The 21,328-nt window shown below is 34.7% G+C and overlaps 1 long non-coding RNA gene across 1 annotated transcript; it reads right to left on the reverse strand.

The window, feature by feature from the left end:
- Positions 1-11,784: 11,784 nt before the first annotated feature.
- Positions 11,785-19,905, reverse strand: LOC134232073 (uncharacterized). The gene is made up of 3 exons (XR_009984684.1): positions 19,800-19,905; positions 16,332-16,434; positions 11,785-11,867 (listed from the first exon to the last, which is right to left on the reverse strand). It is a non-coding gene; the product is annotated as an uncharacterized LOC134232073 (long non-coding RNA).
- Between the last annotated feature and the right edge of the window lie 1,423 nt (positions 19,906-21,328).

The raw sequence follows: 21,328 nt of genomic DNA on the forward strand, positions 1-21,328 counted from the left end.
ATCTTTACACCACGTAAAATCGTTTTGACTTAATGTCATAAAGAGCTGATATAATGCAATGGAAGATTGGCGCAATGTAATTGAAGTGCGAGTTAATGCCATAAAGACTTAACATAATGTAATGGAAAGTTGACATAAAGCAATAGTTAGTGTGTGTAAATGTCATAAAGAGTTGACATAATGTAATGGAAAGTTGACATAACGCAACAGTAGTGTGTGTAAATGTCATAAAGAGTTGACATAACGCAATAGTAGTGTGTGTGTAAATGTCATAAAGACTAAACATAATGTAATGGAAAGTTGAAATAATGCAATAGTAGTGTGTGTAAATATCATAAAGAGTTGACATAATGTAATGGAAAGTAGACACAATGCAATAGTACTGTGCGTAAATGTCACAAAGTGTTGACATAATGTAATGGAAAGTTGACACAATGCAATTGTAGTGTTCTGCTATAAGGCAGTGACGGCGTTCCATAGATACAACTGGGACCACAGACGGCAATTCAAGTTGTTTTTCGTTATTAGAGACACCGATTTTTCTGTTAAATATAAAACTAGTTTTTAGTGCTAGTTTCTGAAATCCATCATCATGAAAGATACGTTAAAGAAAATTTCAAAGGTTTAAACCGTAAATGTCAAAGATGTTTCCTTCCATGGTATTATTTACTTATTTAAAAGATAAACATTACTAACATTATCAAATTTTTTGGCATGTTTGCTTTATGCAGCATTATCCTTTTTCTATGGAAGGGAATTACCGCCAAAAGTCTATGTATCTTGCTTTTATTCTTATTCTGCCTATTTCTTTATGCTTTGTTATTATTGTAATTATATGTCACTTTATTGTTTTCAAATTTGTCTTTATTACATTTCACTTTGACTTTTATCCTTCTTCATTTCGTCCTTACTTCTGTGTTTCTTTATTCTTGTTAAGTCATTTTATTTTATTTTAAATTGATACAGTATCTTAAATGATTATCTCTATTACAAACGTTAACTCAATCACGCAAACAATGAAGCATATTCAATGAAGACGAATACGAGTTGTCCTAATTTAGTGCCGCATTATAACGCTAGGTGGCAGGGGTGTTCGCTAAGAGTGTTGGTAAAATTAGGTAAGCAAACCGGGCCGGGGTTATTCGAGATTTTTTTCCAATTTTCTGCCTTAATACTTTATCGATCGAACTTAAATTTTCAAATGAATGATGTTTGTTATTAGTTCAGGTATGTACCCGATATATGTACATGCCATTCCCTCGAAAGTCCTAGATGGTAAGATTTCCCTTTGAAGTGAAACATAGTGATGCTTCCTTTGGAAGACTATACACTTGGACTTCCCCCGGGGTATAGCTAGTCTTCCGTGGGAAATCTTGCTATATATAGCAATCCCCCCTTCATAGCAACCCCTCCCCCGAATAGTTTTTTAATCGTAAAACGATGTTTATATATACGAACGTTTTCAGTTTTTGAAGAAAAGTTATCCGTCCTATACATATGATACATGTATGAATAAATATTTAAATGACATCATTCTAAAAGTGCTTTATAATTAAATCATTTTAACCAATAGTTAAATATAGATAATCTTCACGAGTCCATATGGATTATGACAAACCCCCCTCACCCCTGGGTTAAGTGGCACTGTGGTTACGGCGTCTGCTCTAGAGTCACGAAGTACAGTAGTAAAGAGTCGATCAATACGTCGTGGGTAAAAATCCCACTGTAGGATGTGGATTTCAATCCATCGATCTAGACCTTGTTATCCGAGGTCCCGTGTCGCAGTAGGTGCTGGCACAAGAAAAGATCCCTCATTGCTCAATGGCTATAGGTGCCAAGTATATAGGCCAAATTTGCAGCTCTCCACCGGTAAAGTGGCTAACTTTTTTCAAGAACAACTATTTTTTAATTCCAATTTTTTTTGGGGGAAAATTTTTTTTATATCCACTGTGGTGAAATGTGGGGGGGGGGGGGCTAATCTTCCTTTAAGTAAACATTTTCTATTGTAAAGGTAAGGTCGGGGGAAAAAGTGGGAGGGGAGCCCTCCCCCCTGCCCCCCCCCCCCTCTGATACTACGTCCCTGTCTTACCCTTTTTGTTGCAGTACTTATAGTCAATTTATATATTAAAAGTCATGTACTTATTGGTATGAGTAAAATTTAGCACTGTAAAAAAGTTGACGACCCCTTCCCCCTCACCACCACCATACAGAATTTTCGAGTTCTGAGATTTTTTTTTAGCTCTCCTGGCTGATCACAAATACGATGCGTACTAAAGATATTTCTTTCTTTATTGAAAATTAAGTGCTATTTTAATAAGAAATATTAACGCTGAAAATAAGACCAGGGAGTTTCTAGTATGTCTGGATGCATGAAGCCTAGTTCTTACTTCGCCTACTATGCGCGGATCTAGAGGGGGTGGGGTGTAAGGACCCCCTGGAATTTACAAGGTTAAAAAATGTATATACTATAGCAAGGAAAAAAGTTAAACGCTCCCTTCGAAATTGGATTTTGACGTTTGGGCGAGTTTAGGTTTTTTTATGCCCGTCAAGTAATTTCTGGGATTGGAATTTTTGTTTTTGGGCTGGGGTGCCCCCCCCCCCCCCCCCCCCCCCCGCAGGAAAAAAAATTTGGATCCCGCGCCTGCCTACCCATATTAACGCTCCTCACTCCTTTGCAAAGCCCTGCCCCTAGAATCACGCACATGAGCAGTTACTATCTGTCATGAAATAAACTTCAGTTCAGTGGAAGGTTCTGAAAAACAACCCAATTTGTGATTTATGAGGGTTAACTAGTATCAAAATATTGAACATTTTTATATCAATTAAACTAGAATTCAATTATCAAACAAATAACTTTAATAGAGTTATATTTTTCAGGCGAGAGAACAGTAACGTAGCATTGTAAGTTTTTGAAAGTGGGGAGGGGGCAACAAGAGAATAAATATTTAAGTACCCGGCTGAAAACAACTTGACAAGCGCAAAAAAAACTTGAAAATACATACTAGGCGTCGGAACCGTGGAGGAGGGTGGACTTAGTCCCCACTTTTTTTCCAGAGATAGACTTAGTACAGACGTTCCTGCATAGGTTATAACCCCTCCCCCCCCCACTTGCCATAGGCACGATGCAGTATAGGTTTAAAATGGGGAAAGTGGTGGTGTATGCGAAAAAAAACTTTGGCACTGGAGTTCGAGCCTACCCCCCCCCCCCCCCCTCACCCACCCCCACGAAATTGAATATTTGAGTTCGGAAAATGGACATTTCTTTTCTTTTCTTTTTTTTTTTTTTTTTTTTTTTTTTGCTTGTCAGGTTTTTTTTTTGATGGTCAAAATTCTTACACTTAGCCCCCCCCACTTTCAATTTGCTTCCGATGCCAATGAAATCCTATTTCGAAGGCGGGGTGAGTTTTGGCTTAGATTCAACTTCTTCTATAGAGTCAAATTTAAATTTTCTACCTACTATACGCACTACATTAACTTATTTGACCCTTACTCTTACAAAAAGTGGGTCGGCCTTTCAATAAACATATTCAGTATAGTATAAAGTTATGTCTGAAAAAAGAGGCCACTAAAGTATATCCTGTGTGGCCAGAGAAAATAAATATGGAGTTTCCATTATTGGATCGGATTATTGGATCAGACCTTCAGAAGTTCGATTGATAATTAAAGTACTAAGGCGTATTAAAGAATCTCAAATAACCCGACCCGGGTTTGGTTACCTAGTTTTACCAACACTCGTAGCGAACACCACACCACCTAGCGTTATAATGCCGCACTAAATTTTGACGGTTTGACAACTTACATTCGTCTTCATTGAATATGCTTCATTGTTTGCGTGATTGAGTTAACGTTCGTAATAGAGATAATCATTTAAGATATTGTATCAATTTAAAGATAAAATAAAATGACTTAACAAGAATAAAGAAACATAGAAGTAAGGACGAAATGAAGAAGGATAAAAGTCAAAGTGAAATGTAATAAAGACGAATATGAAAACAATAAAGTGACATATAATTACATTAATAACAAAGCATAAAGAAGTAGGCAGAATAAGAATTAAAGCAAGATACATAGACTTTTGGCGGTAATTCCCTTCCATATTTTTCGGCGCTAAATTTCGACAATACCAAGAATATGGTTCAAAAAGCTTGGCAAAATACTCATCTTTAAGAAGTCAATTTGAAAGTTGCGATTAAAAAGTATCCAAAACTAGAGGTATTGTGAGCAATGAGCTCACTAAATGATACCCCCCCCGCCTCCCATATTGTTATATAATGGCAAAGTCCATGTTTTGCTGTGGCCGGAAAACCCAAGAATATGTCAGATCAAAAAGTAAAATAGGGGGTGCACAATGGGGCAATCATTTTCCCAAGTCAAGAATTTCTGATCCGCTCCACATAAACCCTTAATGGACCGAATAGGTCTAGATTGACGGGGTTCGAAATACGTTCTCTGATTGGCCTCATGCAAGTTTGCATGAACCAATCAAAATCATGTTTTATTTAACCTGAAACTAAATCGTAAACAGAAAAACAGGCCAGTTTTAGTCCCAAGGATAACGTCTTTATCATTAAATAGCCCAGTTAAAGGTTTGTCTTCATTTATGCAATTTTGATCTGATACTTTGGAATAGACCTATATAAAAACTTAAAACTAGTTCTTCGTCATGAAAACATAATTAAAATCCAGCATCTGAAGCAAGTCTGGGAGTTTTCATCCCTTGATGCATCATTTGTGCAAGTTTGGTTTATATAAGCCTTATAGTTTCTTGGTAATAGACCTGCACCCATAACTTTTACCAAGTCCATTGTCTGGAAAATGTATGTCGAAGTCAGCATCTGAAGCTAGTTCATTAGTGTACATCCAAAGATGTTTCATCCATGCAAGTTTGCTGAACATAGGGCTCATAGTTACTTGGAAAAGAAAACCGTATAAAACTACCTTTCACTAATCCAGAAAATGTAGGTCAGATTCAGCATCCGAAGCCAGCCTGGTAGAATGCACCCTTAGATGTATAATCCTTGCAAGTTTGGTTATTAAAGAGCTCAATGTTACTTGGAAATGAATCCTGCACCAAAAACTTTAACCTGTTCACTCAACCAGAAAATGTAGGTCAGATTCAGCATCCGAAGCAAGCCTGGTAGTGTGCATCCTTAGATGTATCATCATTGCAAGTTTGGTCATTATAGTGCTCATAGTTACTTGGAAATGAGACCTGCACCAAAAACATTAACCTGTTCACTCATGCGGAAAATATAGGTCAGATTCAGCATCCGAAGCAAGCCTGGTAGTGTGCATTCTTAGATGTATCATCCATGCAAGTTTGGTCAACATAGCGCTTATAGTTACTCGGAAATGAGACCTACACCAAAAACTACACCAAAAATGTTAACCTGCTCCAAAAACATTAACTTGGTCATTCCTTTGCCAAAATTGCAGCATTTGAAACTTTGACTGGTACAGTGAAACACACTAAAACATTTTCCATGCATGTTTAATCATTATAGGACATAGAAGTACGTAAAAAGAAAACTGCTCCAAAAAACTTAACCTTAAGCCAGGACGCCGACGCCGAGGGTATTACATAAGCTCCTTCAACTTCGTTAAGGTGAGCTAATTTCGTTAATTTTTAATTTAAAAATGTTGCCTAAATAGAATGTTCTATCGTTAAAATGATAAATGTACCACGGAGCCGATTTAACGATAGTATTCGTTCCGTGTATTCACAATGTGGCAAAATTTATAAACACAGGAGATAACTATAACACTCTAAAAAAGTTTTACTTGTTGTTTTTAAAATAAGATATTAGATTAAGAAAAACTATAAATTATTAGTAATCCATTTAGTCAGATTAGCAAGGAAATGACTACCACGGTGAGTAATTGTAAACATAAATAGTAATAAGGATGAATTCATTTACTTATAAAATGATTTACTAAGTATCCACAGAATTGCTTAAACAATAGGAATTATATTACTTAGTAAATGAACTGCTCATTGTTGGTAAAATATTATTACTTAATGAAAAGATAATATGCTTTCTATTTATTAAATTTTATAAATTATTACTAAGTAAATGTAATACTTGAAATTTATTAAAATCTAAGAATATTATTACTGAAAAGACTACTAAGTAAATGAAATACTTATTATATTTACTTAAAACATTTTTGTTATGTAATCCTTTGTGTTTTTAGTACTTTACATGGCATAATAAATTTGGATATTTAAAACCTGTACATTAAGTCACCTGTAACCGTACATTAAGTTGACAAAACTCTCAATTCTGAACTTAATCGACAGCGTTTTGTCAACTTAATGTACAATTAAAGGTAACTTAATGTACAGGTTTTAAATGTTGAAAACAATACTTAAATTCCAAAAATATTTTCTGAACTTCATTAGTTATTAAAATAGGCAATTAAATTTTTAATTTAATGCACAATCATGCATAAATATCAAACAATTGTATATGAAATGTTCAACTGTATATCATCTTTGGAAATGGCAAATCCAATGCAAAAAAGACACATTTTAATCCTGATGCATAATAATTTTAGAACATCCACATCTAAAATTTTCTTTATTAAAAACAAACGCTTCATCCCCTTCACAACATTTGTAAATGAATAGTATATCCAAATCAATTTAAATTTTAAAAGATAAAGGCTCATTTCCAATGAAAAGATAATCTCACTAGATGCACTGCAAGTGGAATCATTTTTGGTACAGAGATAACAAATTTTATCTTTTCATACACTTCCATCATCTGAATCTCTCATATTTCCATGAATTATTTCATTTACTCCCTGCACTATTTATTGTTGGTTCAATTATATGATAAAACTCCACTTGATTTGTGGCCCGTTTTTTTCTGTTATAAACTGTTCCTGAAACTTCATACAAGGGGGTCGTCGCTGTTGTTCTCAAAGAATGTTTCGTATCATTGTGTCCCTTAAATTCTGATTGTTTACAAAGATTTGCGATAGTTTTTGTCAACTTTAGAATCTGCAAACCTACAAGCTTCTGCTTGTGTCTACGTACTGTAGGTAATAACCTTTGGTCCATATTTTGGAAAAATATGTATTACTTTCTCCATCCGATGAGGACATCTTCACTCATGAAGCTTTACATGGGAAGTGGTAAGAAATCAAGTGAGCTATCTTTCAGATCTAAATTTACCTGGCACTGTCCATTAAGTTAAACAATACAGGTATTGTTTTCACCCCCACTCTCTGGACAATCAAGTGTGTTACGTAATCTTGGCAAATACATAACCATCACCTGGGACAGTTTATTAAGTTAACAATAGAGAAAATGTTTTAAGTAGGATAAAGTCCTCAAACTGTCCATTCTGTGAGAGAAAAAACTATTCTCGGCCCTACGGGCCTCGAACAGTTCTTTCTCTCACAGAATGGACAGTTTTCGGACTTTCTCCTTTACTTAAATCCACATTATTTACTAGTAGCACTGCAAAAATTACTTATGTAAAAAAGAAAACAGCTTTGTAATTGTACAAAAATTTATTAATTAGTATCTTATATGGATATCCAAATTTCTTAAAACTGCTACATAGGGCATACAAACATAGTTATAAAATTTACAACACCATGCATCAACAAAGTGTAAAATTATATTCAATGTGTTACATTATAAGGAGCAAAAAAATTAAATGAAGTCAAAAATGTACAAATTACACTGTATCTTCATGACCAATAAAAGAAATTTATTCTATTGGTGGCAAAAAATACAACACTATTAACTATTCGAAAACAATATATGAATATTTACTAACAGCATGTACAGTAGACTCTTTTATCGATCTTAATTACAGTAATTTTATTTACGTCCACTGAATATTTCCTCCTTTATTTCTTAAGATAACCATTGCGTTAATCAGTGCATGAGCTACACTAGACATGTCACCTGTACAGATTTCTTGATCAGTGGCTGTTCCATCAATGAAACACACAAAGACGTTCGCATCATTAAATACAATAATCAATCTTTTTAATCCTATTTTAAATGATTATTTAAACAGATATGAATATAAACAATAAAATGTCTGTCTTTGGTTGTTAGTACGGGATGAATGTCGCAGCTATTGCAGAGAAAATTTACATAACCCGCGTAAGCTGGTTATAAATTTTTTCTGCAACAGCTGCGACATTCATTCCCGTACTAACAACCAAAGACAGACATTTTATTGTTGAAATATATAAACACCAGATACAATAAATCATTATAAAAAAAACATCTTATGATTTTGGTCTTTTTCCTACCTGCATTCCTTCAGTTCTCAAAATTCATTTAATATCCGAGGGCTGCGCTTCATACCCATCAGTCAAATAAAAATTAACTTCTTCATTACTGGTAAGGTAACTGCATGTTTAATGTTTGTTGGCTGCACTGAGTCAATAGGTAATACCTATCAGTGTAAAAACGCACTTTTAGTTTCACGGTTGCAAAAATAATAAAATTTAATATAATTGCTAACCTTTTATAAACTTTCAGATATACGAGTTTAGTTTCGTCAATTTTATATGAATTTGTTTACAACAATTAATCAATAATGGCATTTGTGATTATTTTATTGCAGTGATTTTAATTATAGTACAATTTTCTTTGATAAAACTTTTCCTAAATTAAGAAAAATATGAACATATATAACTCATACATAAACTTTCCTGGACTAGCTTTAAAGCCCTGTTAACAACATGGTAAAGTCATAATGACCACTTATTCTCTCCCGTCGTAAAATTTTCTTCTACAAAGATATGTGAGGTTAATAAATGCAAAATTTTACCCCGTCCAACAAAAAAACCTCCCTCAGTTGTGCTATATCAAGACTGCAAAAGTTCTATGACCTGACTGAATGTGGCTGAAATGCACATGTAAAAATATGATACCTACTGTTTATAAAATATCTACATCTTTTGGAAGATAAAGCAATTCAATCTCATGCGTATTGGTCAGCCATTCCCCTCTTCAAAACATTCTCTTTCCTTCTCTCGCCCCGTGGGGATCCGGGTTTGAATAGGTCCTCAGTACCCCTTGCTTGTCGTAAAAGGCGACTAAATGGGGCGGTCTTTCGAATGAGACCGTATAAACCGAGGCCCCGTGTCACAGCAGGTGTGGCACGATAAAGATCCCTCCCTGCTCAAAGGCCATAAGTGCCGAGCATAGGCCTAAATTTGCAGCCCTTCACCGGCAATGGTGACGTCTCCATATCAGTGAAATATTCTGGAGAGGGACGTTAAACAGCATATAATCAATCAATCAATCAATCAATCAATCTTTCCTTCTCTCCTAAAATATGGAAGCCAAAATTATATATTTTGGCGGTCTGTTACAATTAATTGATCACCAAGCCCGACATTTCAAAAATTCGATCCCGATAGTGATTAGACTACCATATTTAAGTAATTTGTACTGCAACTGGTCTGAATTTTCCTTAATTCAGTAAATAATTTATTGTTTTAGGTAAACCAATTAAATATAGCAATTAAAAAATATTTTGGTAATAGTTAATAAATAGTGGTAAAATGTAAGTAAAGACCAAGTACTGCACGTGTAAATTATTTGCCGTTTTCAAAAGTACGTGTGCATTATTTGCCGCTTTCAAAAGTTAGCGTAATCACTGGGTATGGAGTTGTTGGTGTAATCATCATGTCCGTTCAGTGTATTGTATATCTAATGATTTCTTCGCGGTATTCATGAATTAGCGCATTGTTGTCTGCGCCAATGCTGCTAAAATATGATGCCCGCTTTACACATACAGTAATATGTTATTACTTATATACAGAAAATTAACTAAATATAAGTTACTAAGTAAATCTTTTTTTTAGAGTGAACTCAGTGCATTTACTAGGAACAATCAAGAGAGTTCCGAATTGAACATCACGTGTAAATTTAAAGCGAGAAAAAAAAGTTGAGAAAATGTGTTGACTCTTGGTTTTTATTTGGATTATATTTTAGGTTTAAAGGCATACACAAAACCTTAAACAGGTTTGTTATAATTAATTTGGAAGTTATTTTCATTGCAGATTCTTTTGTATTCTTTAAAATCGTTTCAAAGCGATTCTGTAAAAATTTTGTCACATTGCAAGGATAAGGGGGGGGGGGTATTCTTACTGTAGTGAGGGCTTGTTTACAGACTCACATTATTCTAACTACAGCGTTGCCCAATCAGAAGAATTTTATCTTGACCTCTATTTGAAAAATTCTACATAATGTTTTAGTTCTTAGGATAAATTTTGATTCTATGATGCTAAATTAAACTATATTCAGTTAAAACCCTATGATTAAATTCCATACCGAAAAGATTTCGTGCGGAAGGCTTTTGTGGACGAAAAAGGTAAATTTTTAGTCTTTTGAAGTTTTCAGTATTGTTAAGTTTGAATTAAGTTTGAATTCCTTTTTTTATAACATGCAGCATATAAAAAGGGTGATTTTGTGCTTGCTATTACATGTTCTATGCAGGTCCTGAATTATATATGAATCCTTTCAATATATTTGGCAAATAATATCAAATACATCGTAAAAGTAATTAAAAAAGCCCAATTTAAGCTTAAGGTATACCTTTACTCAGATGACTAAAAATTCCACCGATAAGAACGAAAAACCACCGATTGCACATTGTACACTTATATATGATTCTTGTGTTAAATATCACTTTCAATTAACTAGGTCAATGACCTACATTTTACGCTACTGGCCCCTCAGTATTTCTCGAAAAAGCTTCAATTTTTCACACAATGACCAATTTTTTCTTTACTCAAAAATATTACAAGCAACACAACTCTTTAAATAATGAAATATTATAGCAACAGAACAGCTTTGCTTCATATAAAGAAACGATTAGAGTTTGGGCCATAAAGTTGATAATTATTACCGTCCGAATTTCCGCTGTCGTATTCATATTTTTTCCCCATTTTGAATCGAATATTAAAAAAATCAGAATGATAAGAACTCTAAATTATAAATAGCCTTAGGTTACCTTTGTTGTCCTAATTATCATAGTCTTAATGTTATATGGGGTCAATGATCAAATTATTGAGATATGTTGCAAAGAATGGTTTTTGTTCATATTTTTTGAATTTCTATATTTCATAGCAGTCAATTGTTAGAAATAATTTATGAGCTTATATGAATCCATATCAACACGTATGACATTTGCAGAATGATATTTTAAAATATACACAGGCAAAAGTGGCTCGCATGAACTTCATATGAAATTCGCACGAATATCGTGTGAATTCTTCGCATGAAAAGGAGACAAAAAGGACCACGCATGATATTCGCATGAAAATATCATGCAATTTTGACATGATATTCGCACGAATATCATGCGAATAAAAATTCGCACGAAATTCATATGAATATTTTTGCTACTTTCTTTACAGATTTTCATATGAATTTCGTGCAAATTGCATGTGATATTCATATCAAATCCATGTGACGTACACAGTATATATTTTTCCTAGTATATTGGACTTTCAATTCTTTTAATCCATTTGATGAAAAGTATTAGGAAATTCTAATACTTAGATCTGTATATGAATTAGTACAACTCATTCATCAAGGTTTCACTGTTACTGATATTCAAAAAAATGCAATAAGTACAATCTCAAAATCTGATCCAGCAAATGAATGAATGAGCTTTATTGATATTTTAATTTGAAACTGCTTAAATTGAACACATGCAGATTTTGAGGAAGCACCACTATGATTATCAAAGTTATTATTTTGATAACAAACAACTGGAAACATTGAATTTCTGTTTCTTTAAATCTTCTTTATTGAATGCTTCAATTTTTGACAATTCACTGTTCAAGGGCCACCCATATGTCTGGAGATAATGTTTCATCTGCAAGAGAAAATAATTGTAATGACTACTTGGTACCGGTAAATGAAGTACAGTCATGAATTTTACAAATGCATTTTCAAAGTCAATATTGCCATAGCATATTCAAAATATGAACAAATGTATACATGTACATAGCAAACTCATATCATCCCTATGTTCAATTTAGTATAAGGTTGAACTTATATTGCCTACTGTAAATGATCTTAAAAAAATTCAGAATCATACATCATAAATTATAATTAATTCATAATCATACATCATAAATTATAATTAAAAGCATATAATGTTTCTTAAGTATAAAATTATTGACAAACAATGAAAACAATTTTCCTGCAAATGACTTTAAACAAAACTAGACATCATTGAGATGGTGGCCATCTCATAGGGCCCCGTGTTCAACAATGGACATGAAAATGTAAGACAGTTTAAACGGGTTAATTTTGAAGAGGAGCATTTGTGTAATACAGTAAAAAATTTTAGTACAACTTCACGGATATTGCGAACACAGATATATATGGAACGCCATAGCTGCCTTAAGGTATGGTACATAATGTTACATGGTGTGTTCCATTTAATAAAGGGTTGAATCAATATAATAAAGGGTCATCACTCCTTTTTAAAGGGTGAAGCGCACATAATACATGGTGTGTTCAATATAATAAAAGGTCGGTTCTTTATGTTGAATGGTCACCACTCCTTATTATACAGTGAAAGATACATTATAAATGGTATGTTTAATATAATAAAGGGTCAGTTTATTGTGTTATATGGTCACCACTTCATGTTATCGGGTGATAGGTGTATAAATGGTGCATTCGATATCATAAAGGATCTGTTTACTATGTTAAATGGTCGCCGCTACTTGTTATGGGGTGAAGTATACAAATTAAATGGTGCATTCGATATAATAACGGGTCGGTTTAATATGTTAAATGGTCGCCGCTACTAGTTATAGGGTGAAGTATACAAATTAAATGGAGCATTCGATATAACAACGGGTCGGTTTAATATGTTAAATGGTCGCTGCTACTTGTTATAGGGTGAAGTATACAAATTAAATGGTGCATTCGATATAACAACGGGTCGGTTTAATATGTTAAATGGTCGCCGCTACTAGTTATAGGGTGAAGTATACAAATTAAATGGTGCATTCGATATAACAACGGGTCGGTTTAATATGTTAAATGGTCGCCGCTACTAGTTATAGGGTGAAGTATTCTAATTAAATGGTGCATTCGATATAACAACGGGTCGGTTTAATATGTTAAATGGTCGCCGCTACTAGTTATAGGGTGAAGTGTACAAATTAAATGGTGCATTCGATATAACAACGGGTCGGTTTAATATGTTAAATGGTCGCCGCTACTAGTTATAGGGTGAAGTATACAAATTAAATGGTGCATTCGATATAACAACGGGTCGGTTTAATATGTTAAATGGTCGCCGCTACTAGTTATAGGGTGAAGTATACAAATCAAATGGTGCATTCGATATAACAACGGGTCGGTTTAATATGTTAAATGGTCGCCGCTACTAGTTATAGGGTGAAGTATACAAATTAAATGGTGCATTCGACATAACAACGGGTCGGTTTAATATGTTAAATGGTCGCCGCTACTTGTTTTAGTGTCAAAGGTAGATAAATGGTGTGTTCTACAAAGTAAATGGTTGGTTTACCATGTTTACTGCTACTTGTAATAGGGTAAAAGGCACATAATAAATATTTAAAATAAGTTAAATAACACACTAAAAATGCGTCTTGTACAATTTTCATGCATTGTTCAGCTAATTTTACATGCATGGTTTCAAAAAACGCACATTAAATTTTAGCTATGATAAATTAATTAACTGGTATTAGAGAGGGATTTCAATGACACAGTTCTCCTTTAGTATTCTTATTTAAAGATAAAAAAAAGGAAGAAAGATATTAAGAATGAGCAATCCGGGTAAAATTTTGCAAGGAAAATTGGACGAACTTATCCTTTGTAGAACTGGCTGATGGAACAAAAATGTTTCGTATATTTAAATGTGTAAATCTATCAAGTACGATTGCAAAAAAAAGGCTAATGGTAGGGGGGGAGAGCTAAGTGTCAGGCGCGGATGCGGTCCAGGAATTTTTTTTCCAAGGGAGGGGTCCACCCCAGTAAAATAAACATTCATTCCTGACATCTCTTGACAAGCAAAAAAAAAACAAAACAAAAAAAAAAAAAAAAAACACCATAAACCGTTTTTCAAATGTGAAAAAACTATTTCCGGGGGGGGGGGGGGGGGGGGCGAACCTCTCATGAGTGTTACTTCTCATTTTGCCGTACGTTTTATGAAGGGAGGGGGGTAAAAATTGAAAGCCGTCAATAATTTACAGTCTCAAATTTGAAAAACAATTGGGGGTTTAGGATCTTTCTCTAACTTTTTGAAATATTCTTTATGAAATACTTTAAAGTGGGACAATCTTTACTTCAACCAAGCTGCAACAAAAAGTGTGGGGGGGGGGGGGCATTGGAATGAAAAAATCAAATCGGTGCGCTTTCCCCCTCGTACCACAGACTTACATAGATATCTTGATATTTTATTGTTTCAGATTAAATTTACTAATTCTGAGATGTGAAGGGGAGTGGGGGTTGTTTGCTTGTTTATTTTTTTCTTTTTTTTCTTTTGAAACTATGTAAAATTAGCTACACAATTTGACACATCTTTACCCTTTTTTGTATATTTCACCCTATAACTAGTAGCAGCGACCATTTAGCATATTAAACCGACCCGTTATTATATCGAATGCACCATTTAATTTGTATGCTTCACCCTTTCACTAGAAGCGGCGACCATTTAACATATTAAAGCCACCCGTTATTATATCGAATGCACCATTTAATTTCTATGCTTCACCCTATAACTAGTAGCGGCGACCAATTAACATATTAAACCGACCCGTTATTATATCGAATGCACCATTTAATTTATATACTTCGCCTTATAACTAGTAGCGGCGACCATTTAACATATTAAATCGACCCGTTATTATATCGAATGCACCATATAAATTGTATACTTCACCCTATAACTAGTAGCGACGACCAATTAACATATTAATTCCACCCTTTATTATATCGAATGCACCATTTAATTTGTATACTTCACCCTATAACTAGTAGCAGCGACCATTTATTATATTAAACACACCTTGTATTATGTGCGCTTCGCCCTTTAACATGGAATGGTGACCATTTAACATACAGAACCGACCCTTTATTATATTAAACACACCATGTATTATATGCGCTTCACCCTTTATCAAGAAGTGGAGACCATTTATTATATTGATTCAACCCTTTATTATATAGAACACACCATGTAACATTGTGTACCATACCTTAAGGCAGCTATGGCGTTCCATAGATATATATCAAAGTTATCTTGTATACCCAGTTACTGTAGAAGTATTTTTTTCCGCGTGGTATTAATTTACGCTATGTACGCGGTCACAAATAATCCGCGGAAATTTGTCCAAGCGTACTTGATATAAATGTAAGGTATATAGTGACAGTCTAGAAAATCCGTGTAATATTCTACCCACAGATTAAACAGAAATTGAGATTCCGCGGAATTATGACCCCGTGGAAAAAAGTACGTTTACAGTATAAGAATTTACTGGAATTAAGGGGGGGGGGGATTATGCACCAAACAAAACAGAAAGGCTAATTCTGACCATGACCTAGAAACTTCGAACAATTAAAGTCACATACATTGACCAGTGGCACTCTGTGAGTAAAATATTAGCCAGATTGGGCCAAGGAGAGAGAAGATATGCTCCAAACAAAGATTTTTCATACAAGTCTGCTATGACCTTGACGTAGAAACATCAACCAAGGTCACTGCACACTGGTTACCCAAGGGTACTTTGTGGGTGAAGTATGAGCCAGATTGGGCCAAGGAGAGAGAAATGGTCCGGGCAAGGATTTTTCATAAAAATCTGCTATGACCTTGACCTTTGGCCTAGAAACATGGTTCAAGGTCACTGCACACCGGCACACCGGTTACCAAGGGCACTTTGTGGGTGAAGTATGAGCCAGATTGGGCCAAGGGGGAGAGAAGATATGCTCTCGACAAGGATTTTTCACACAATTCTGCTATGACCTTGACCTTTGACCTAGAAACATGGTCCAAGGTCACTGCACACCGGTTACCCAAGGGCACTCTTTGGGTGAAGTATGAGCCAGATTGGGCCAAGGGGAGAGAAGATATGCTGTGGACAAGAGATCTCGGACGGACTGACGAACGGAAAGCCAGACGGACAGACGGATTGACAGACTGATCACTACAGGGCACCCGCTGAGCGGGGCCCTAACAATAATCTTGTGTCAGGTTTCAAACAAACCTTGAGATAATATTGTCTGTGTTTCATTGAACCAGATCTGATGATGCAATTTGTATCTGTTGCAAGGGAATTTAAAAGCAAAATTTACCTACCATTGCATCTATGTTCCTTCTGAAAGCACGTCAGAAATCTATGGCTGATTAGTGTGGTAACTGGATTTTTTCTGAACAATTTGTGTCCATCAGCGAAAGCTTTCTGTAAAGCAAAGAACAGAAATAAATCTAAAAATATAATTAAGACTTGTCATGAATTTAATTTATATCTCATTTATTTTTCTTATTTTGAAATTAAATAACAAGATCAACTTTTTAAAGCAATATTAATAATTTTGAATCTTTGTAATTATTTAAACGGTCATGAAAAAATAATTATGCACTAATTTTGCCTCCGTTATCAAAGATTTTTGGGTTTATATTGTTTTTGCACTGTATGTCCATCTTTTTGCTTCCTGTATTTGTCTGCTAAAACTTTAACCTTACCCATTACTTATGAGTGGGTGGAGCTATGGCTTCATATTCCACAGGTGTATTTCTTGTGACAAGAACTTTTTGGGGTACTATAAAATTTGACCTCTCGACCTTGATATTAGGGTTTGAGCCACTTTTACCAAAAAAAAAAAAAAAAAAATCCCTAAACTTTAACCTAGGCTATAATTTTGAACATCTAGTGCTATCAATCTGATACTTCACATTATTTTGTAATCATTGTGACAAGACCCTTCAATGAGTTTTTTTTACCATTTGATCTTGACCTGAGTTTGACCAGACCCACTTTTAAAAACTATAATCTAGGCCATAACTTTTTAACAGTTAATACTAAATGTCTCACATTTCACAAGTTTATTCCATATGACTAAACCTTCCTTCAAATGCTAACAATTTTGACCTTTTGACATTGACCTTTGAGTTTGCCTTGTATTTCAGAAACTTCAGTCCTTGCTTTAATCTGTAATATAGGCATATATAAAAGCGCAAAGACTAAACATAGGATAAAACAAGAGGCCCAGGGGCCACAGCACTCACCTGAGAACATCTGCTAAGAAAAAGCACATATCAGATCAGAACTGAAAGTTTATGAGGGGGGGGGGGGGGGCTTTAATTTTACCCCCCACCCAGGGGTTCATGATTTGAACAAACTAGAATCTACACTACCTGAGGATGATTCCATATAAATATCACTACTTCACTTGCGCTGAAGTACTTGAGGCCAAAATAAAAAATACCTTTGTTTCCCCTAACGCGACCGACCCAACTATAAAACGCACCGACTGAAAAGATTTTTGAAATAAGATAATTCAAATTTTTTTTTATTGTCAACTAAGTTTTATAAAATACAATTTCATCAAAATCAGTTTTTATCAGAACGGCCGACATTGTTCTACTGTGATATTCAAGCATTTGTTGTAAAAAAAAATAGCGCCCAGATGTGATTACAGAGAAGTAGTTCTTCATAAAACAACGGCGATATATCAGTCTTATGCCTTTAGCTAACTTAAACTATACATGTAATTCTTCACTCTTGAAACAATTTGATAATAAAATTTACCATGACTAATTAAGAGTGTTTCGGAGGTGTCTTGGCGTCTCCATGTGAGTGAATAAATTTTCGAAAGGGACGGTAAACAACGAACAAACAAATCTGTCTGTTGAATTTCAGGTACGTAATACATGGAAAGGCCAGCCTCATGAGCAGATGAGGGGCCCACCTAGTGAACACATCATTCAATTTCACTGCATTTTATTTGAGTTTTGATCTAATAAACAATTCATCTATGTTCCTATGTTAACTACTAGTATATGCCATTATGGAATCATAGGAGTTGTTGTAACTATGTGTGCATATTCATCCTGATAAATATAATTCAGTTGTACTTTTTCATGCCTTTATTTACGGGTTAAACTTCGTGACTATGACATTGTTTTATATAGAATTTTTATCATTTGTAGATACGGTTTGGTTCATTTAAATATTGTTTAAATACTCTTTCCAAATAGTTTTGAAATCATAATTTAGATTCCTGAGATGTCTAGTGTAGTTTTCTTTAATTAGGCCCTTGAAGATTGGTTGTTTCTTTACTTTTAATCCCTTCGAGATTTGTTGGGACGACATTTGAACATTTCCCCATTGCTCCAAATTTAGACGTACTTTGCACTTTTTTGTCATTAACTCTTTACAACTTATAGAATTGTTATGCAACATACACTGAATTCTCACGTCATAGAAATATAACTTTACCATTTCCCCACAAGCACTTTATAGCGGGGTACAAATTTCTCTAAAGTTTAGCGTAAATAATATCATGACGTAATATTTTAATTAGAAAATAACTTTTCTTCTTTTATGAGATTTAAGCAAGTATAAAATAGTTGGAATTGAGCAATAACTTGAAGATTAAATGACTTGTTTAAAGTGCGTGAAAATGCGTGATTGTGGGGAAACGGTAAATGCGTGATTTTGCATTGGAAATAGGAAATGGTATATGCGTTGAAATGCGTGACTGCGGGGTAGGGGATTAAGCAGTGGGATCTTTTTGAGCCAGCATCTTCTGCGACACTGGACAAAAGTTTTATGGTCCCTTTTGAAGGACCGTTTTCAACGTTCCTCATTGGTATTTAAACCTGCGACTTAAACTTAACCACTTACGTCTTAACTCAAAAGCAAAATGCTCTAGATACAATGTAAATCTCATAGACCTCAAAAAAGTACAATGACTGTAAGCACTGGAGGATGATTGAAGTTTTGAAAAAAATATACTCGGATATCCAGTCTTTGCGTATTTGAGGATCTTGTCTTTTTTATTCGATTTACATAAACGTACTCTGGCGTGAGATATTTCACAAGTTCATCTAAATAACAGTTGTGAATTAATTAATCATGAATTTTGGTTTTAAACGGCATTATGTACGATTCTTAGCATTTTGTCCACAAATCGCTTTCTTTTGTACTTTTCTTATTTATGAAGGTAATTTTCCATTAAATTTTAGAATGTTTTTTCAAAGCTGCTGTCAGAAAATAAAATTGTTTACCTACCTACCGACCCAACTTGAAATTTTAGGGTCGGGTTAGGGGAAACAAAAATATTTTTAATTCTGGCCTGAAAGAAAGATTTTAAAATGGTATCCCTATATATCCCAATGTAAAACTTGGGTCGGCCATTTTGGCCCCAACCTAATCCCAGGGGTCATGATTTGAACAAACTTGAATCTATACAACCTGAGGATGATTCCACATGAGTTTCATCTTTCTTGGCCCAGTGGTTCTTGAGAAGATTTTTTTAAAATGCCATTAATTTTTCATTAATTCATAATTATGTCCACTTGAAAGAGGGCGTGGCCCTTCATTTTAACAAACTTGAATCCCCTTTACCCAAGGATATTTTGTAGCAAGTTTGGTTGGAATATGGTCTAGTTGTTCTTGAGAAGAAGATGAAAATGTGAAAAGTTTACGACAAGCCTACGCCAACTACACCAACAAAAACTTCTGATCAGAGAAGCTAGCTTACTTGAGCCTTTGGCTCAGGTAAGCTAAAAAAGTGTCCCAAAAAATGATAAAATACTTACATGTACTTTTGACAAATTGGGATGATTTAGGAGTTAGGACTACTCTGGTACTTGAATTCTGATCCTTGTGATGACAAGTAACTGTGCCTACAGAGAAACTCAAAAAATGTCAGATAGTGTCTGTAGGTTCAATAACAATGAGTTCATTATCCCTTTGTCACTTTATTTAAAACATGTATTCTATAAATTAAAGAAGATTATATTTACATTAAAGAAATGCAAGACTAGAACTGTCCAAACGGGACAAAATACCCCCGCTGGGTTTTTCAGAAGTAAGTTCTTTCATAATAAAGATATGTATTAAACACGAATTATGAAATTTTTCTTCCAGTGACCTTGAACTTCCCCAAATGACCTTGGGTCAAGGTCATGACACACCCTTAGGTCATGGGCAATCTTTGAGTGAAATGAGAACCTTCCAAGTTTATCCATAAGAAAGATATGGACCGGACAGGAATTATAATATTTTTCTTCCAGTGACCTTGAACTTCCTCAAATGACCTTGAATTAAAGTCATGACACATCCTTAGGTCATGGGCAATCTTTGTGTGAAATGAGAACCCACCAAGTTTATCCATACAGGGGCTGACAAATAGATTTTTCAGGCACTTGCCCAAGGGAAAGTACATGGTCAAAATTCACTTGCCCTACCTGAATTTTTGCCTGCCCTACCATTAACTTATTCTGTATTTATAAATATATATAAAAAATATTGAGTAGAATATTGGCATAGATATTGATTTTATTTTTGATAATTGATTAAGTCACTTGTCCACGGGCAAGTGGTTGATAAAATTTCACTTGCCCAACCCTAAAATTCACTAGCCCCGGGCATCGGGCAATGGGATTTGTCATCCTCTGTCCATAAGAAAGATATGGATCGGACACAAATTATGAAATTTTTCTACCAGTGACCTTGATATTCTTCAAATGACCTTGGGCCAAAGTCATGACACACCCTTGGGTCATGGGCAATCTTTGTTTGAAATGAAAACCTACCAAGTTTATCAATAAGAAAGATATGGACCGGACAGGAATTATGAAAATTTTCTTCCAGTGACCTTGAACTTTCCCAAATGACCTTGGGTCAAGGTTATGACACATCCTTGGGTCATGGGCAATCTTTGTGTGAAATGAGAACCTACCAAGTTTATCCATAAAAGATATGTATCAAACATGATTTATGAAATTTTTCTTCCAGTGACCTTGAACTTCCCCAAATGACTTTGGGTCAAGGTCATGACACACATGGGCAATCTTTGTGTGAAATGAGAACCTACCAAGTTTATCCATAAGTAAGATATGGACCGGACACGAATTATGAATTTTTTCTTCCAGTGACCTTGAACTTCCCAAAATGACTTTGAGTCAAGGTCATGACACACCCTTTGGTCATGAGCAATCTTAGTGTGGAGTGGTAGATTCTAATGTCCCTCTGTAAGAAAGATATGGACCGGATAGGATTGCACAGACAGACGGACGGACGGACAGACAGACAGATGGACAACCCGTCCTAAAAGTATATTTGT

The sequence above is a fragment of the Saccostrea cucullata genome, unplaced genomic scaffold (assembly GCF_032062105.1).
Source record: "Saccostrea cucullata isolate Sc308-1 unplaced genomic scaffold, CSIRO_AGI_Scuc_v1 ctg9328, whole genome shotgun sequence".
NCBI classification, from domain to species: Eukaryota; Metazoa; Mollusca; class Bivalvia; order Ostreida; family Ostreidae; genus Saccostrea; species Saccostrea cuccullata.